Source organism: Cricetulus griseus, chromosome 6 (assembly GCF_003668045.3).
Source record: "Cricetulus griseus strain 17A/GY chromosome 6, alternate assembly CriGri-PICRH-1.0, whole genome shotgun sequence".
NCBI lineage: Eukaryota > Metazoa > Chordata > Mammalia > Rodentia > Cricetidae > Cricetulus > Cricetulus griseus.
The window spans coordinates 147,487,774-147,491,731 of record NC_048599.1 but is presented as its reverse complement, the minus strand read 5'-3'; positions in this window follow the sequence as shown (position 1 = coordinate 147,491,731).

Genomic DNA, 3,958 nt, shown 5'->3' with positions numbered 1-3,958 from the left:
GCAAGAACTCCAGCCCACTATTTACTTTTCTCCCCCTAAAATTCTAGGCAGTCTGGCTATGCAGCACAAGGTGGCCTCAAACTTACAATCCTTCTGCCTCAGCCTCCTGCATGCAACCCAGCCACGACTCACTCTAAGTGCTGGCCAGCCCAACACAGTCCCGTCCCCCTGCCCCTTTGCATACCCTGCCTCTCCCAACTCATTCACAAGCATCTCCAGCTCCCACGCTCTGGCTCTGACACCACACATTCAGAGGCGTTCCTTCCCTGACTACCTTAGCCCAGGTCAGTTTACCCCAGCCTCCCAGGGATGTGCTTCGGCTAGGATTTATTTTCTTCAGCTTTTCGGACCTCCTGAGACCCTCCTATTTGTGTGTTTCCTAATTGTTTCCCTCCAAACCTTAACAAGGGCTACAGCCTTAGTAACCCTGTTCACAGCCAGGTCCCAGTGCAGACCATGCTCAGTGTCAGATGAGTGTGGTCATGGAACAAAGCTGGGCTCAAAGCTGGCATTCTCAAAGGACAGGTGTGGGCCCAGGGGCAAGTGACTTCTCTTCTCTCCTCGAGACCTGGGCATTCTTCAAGGTGACACAGGCCTGCTGGGGGGGGGAGGCTTTTGTACCCAAGGCATCCTGGGGCTGGTCAGGCCAGGATACATTCCTGACTCTGAAAGACTGATTGAAAGTCAGCACTTAGTGAATGAATGAATGAATGAATGAATGAATGAATGAATGAATGCCTTTCCTTTGCCATTGGCCTTTGATCAAGTCTCTGGGTCACAGCTCTGTGTCCTGGTTGACCTGGGTACCTGAGTGAATGTATTCAATCCCACAAGGAAAGTGGGAGCCACTGAAGGTGCTGAAGCTGGGGCAAGCTTTGCAGGAGCCTGGGGAACCCCTGGTCCATAGCTGGCATCCTAAGGCCTTGTAGGATTTAAATGTATCATCTGCCTCCTTCATCCTTCAAGTCCCTTGGGAATGAGAACAATGGAGCCCTGCCCCCACCCTGGGAACAGCATTTTGCCTGGAAATTCAACCAGGGGCAAGAGGAAGGGCTGGGCCTACAGTTTCAGTGCCTGCTCAGACAGGAAGGAGCAGAAAGTCTGGGGCCAAGGAAAACAAGGTCAGGTCACCCTGGAAACCAGCAAGTCCACGGCTGAGCCTTGTACACCGCCCCCCTCCCATGAATCTCTTCTGGTCATAATGGTCAACACACATGAACCTGAAGAAAGAGAGAGCGTGGCTCAGGACCACCCACAAGGCAGAAGAGAAAGTAAAACTTGCCCAGCCTCTTCTGCCAGACCTCCTGCCACAAGGAACTCACTACCTTGCAGGACCACCAGCCCCTGGCCCTTCTCCCAGAGCTGTGTTCCACACCTAGAAAATGAAAAATGTTTTGGGGGCCTCCTCACCCTCCAACCAGGGTATAGGGCTGGGGACTACTTAGTGTCCTCCCTGTTCCCAGCAACAGGCTATTGTTGTGGGCTCCACAAGGAGCCAGTGATAGAGATAGGCAGTGTTTGGGCTCCCACCCCACCTCAGGTCCCTCTTGACTACAATGCTGAGGCAGGGGGCTGATTTCTGAATGACCCTCTCTAAGAGCCCAAAGGACATAGGCAAGAGCCCTGACACCCTCTGCATGCCACTGAGTCCCTTTACACCCTGCACCAGGGACATTCTGGGTCACAGGGAACTCAGCACAGTCACTGAACACTTTGGGCCCCACCTCTTCCCTATTGTCCTTGCCCCAGGAAGAGGGAAGGTAATGCCAGAACTTTCTGGACCTGCTCTCTCTGACCTTAGATTAGTGAACCCCTTCACTGGCTTCTATGCATATACATCTCCCCTCTGCTCCCAACCTTTGAGCTCTTCCAAGGTCCAGCCAGGCCAGCAACTACTCAGCAGCCAGGACCACAGCCAATGCACCCCCTTGCCAGGTGAGGAACCCTGACAAAACCTGCATCTTGTACCTCTGTCCTGGGGTTTTAGGATGGCCTGGGGATGAGTGTTAAGATGGCCGGCCCCAGCCCACCTTACAGTCTGGGTTAGCCAAGCGGGAGAAGGGACTCATTCTGTGGAGTGAGAACTCCTGAAGCGCCTAGAGACCCTGCCTCACCACTCAAGCACCAAGAGTCCTGATACAAGTCCCCATTCTGGGCTAGAATAGACTCTTCTGCATCAGGAGGTGGGCCTGTGGGTGACTCTGAAGGTCACACCTGTTGTCCAGGCTCCATGTGGCACTCCCAACAGAAGTGATTCCATAGCCTGTTCTCTCCACCTCAGCACCTGAGTGCCTTCCAAGGCAAGGTTTCTAAGCCTCACACCCTAGAAGGGCCATGTGAGGCCTAGAACACAGTTTGCAGAGTTCTCCACTGATGCCCCAGGCTCCCTTAAAAGTGATTTGGAGTGAGGGACCCAAAAGGTCAGCTCAGGCCAGGAAGACTGGCTCCCTTTGTCCTGGTCTCTGTGTTCCCTGACTTGACCAGGTCCTGGGCTAATATCCCCTTACAGCTCCGATAGGCATGGTGTCCCTTTACAAGAGACAGCAGTGCCAAGCTTAGTCATGTACTCTGGTCGCCCTCCTACTGTGCTGAACATAGCTAGCACAAGGGAGGTCAGCCGGGAGCCTAAAGTCCAGAGGGGATGCCATGGGCAGGATGACACAGTCCCCACTTAGGAACTCAATACAATACTTAGTCTCTGTCAGGCAATGTTCATTCAGTAAGCCCCTCTAAAGCCCTTGGAGGTAGACAGGAGGACTCTCAGCCATTGGCACAATGTTGGTGAGTGGCAGAGACTCATCTCTACAACCTGCCCCTGCTGCCCCATTTGTCCCAATAACAACGTTATCATTTGTTCCCAGGATACTAAGCTGCTGACTGGCTACCAAAGAAAGCAGGGCTGCATGCAAATCCAGTGTCTTTTACCAACAAGGCTGAGGGTGCCCAGACCTGGTCCCAGCCACTGGCCAACGGGCACCACCACCGGGCACCACCACCAGTCTCCATTTCTCACCTCTCCCAGCTCTCCACACATCCTCATCCCAGTCAGCCTCTCCTGCCACCTCCCTGTGACCCCAGACACAAGCAAGACTCCTATATTTGACTCTTGCAACCTCCATCTGTGTCTATCAACCTCTCTCCACCTTCACAGACATCACCCAGGGCCATGGAGCCACCATGTCTAGCTCTGGGGAGTCCCACAGCCCTCAGTTGTTCCCCTCACTTCCTCTCTCACATCTAGAGTCTATTCTGCATTCAGCAAGCAGCAGAGGCAAGTGCAGAACCCTCTTACCGACTTCCCAGGCCTGCTGGGGCCTCTTTTCTGACACACCTCTCTCAAACTATTTGATGGACCCCACTCACCCTTCCTTTCTACAAAAGCCACTCCTTCCTTTGCAAGCTGCCTACCCCACCCCCTCCTCCCAGGGCACAGCACACTCCTTTCCTCGGTGCAGTGTGCAGTGAGACTCATCGTACACCTGTCTCTGCTGGCACAATGTGCTCTCCCTGAGGCTCAGGTCCCCGTATGCCTGGCTCATCCTGGCAACTTCAACCCCCAGTGCTGAGAGTCACATGGCCGATGTCAATTAGGAGTGGGTGGGCCTTCTCTTAAGAAAAGCAGTGGGTACATGTGTGCACACATGTATGTGTACTTTGGAGGCCCTCAGACCTCAGGCCTCCAGCCTTGGGCATCATGACCTTCCTGAGCTCTCAGCATACCCAGGCCAGAGGTCCCGCACCTCCACCAGAGCTCAGAAATTATTCATCTCCCCCTCTCGTTCCATGATTCATAACCCATCAGTACACATCCCCGTTATCTTTCACAATGCTGCCGCCTTTCTGTCACTTAATAATTCATTTGGCTCAGAGCTTCTCTCCCAGGAGAAATCGAAGGCTTGGCTCCCATGCCACACAGGTCATGTGTCATTCAGACCTGAACCTTGAACCTCACATTTGG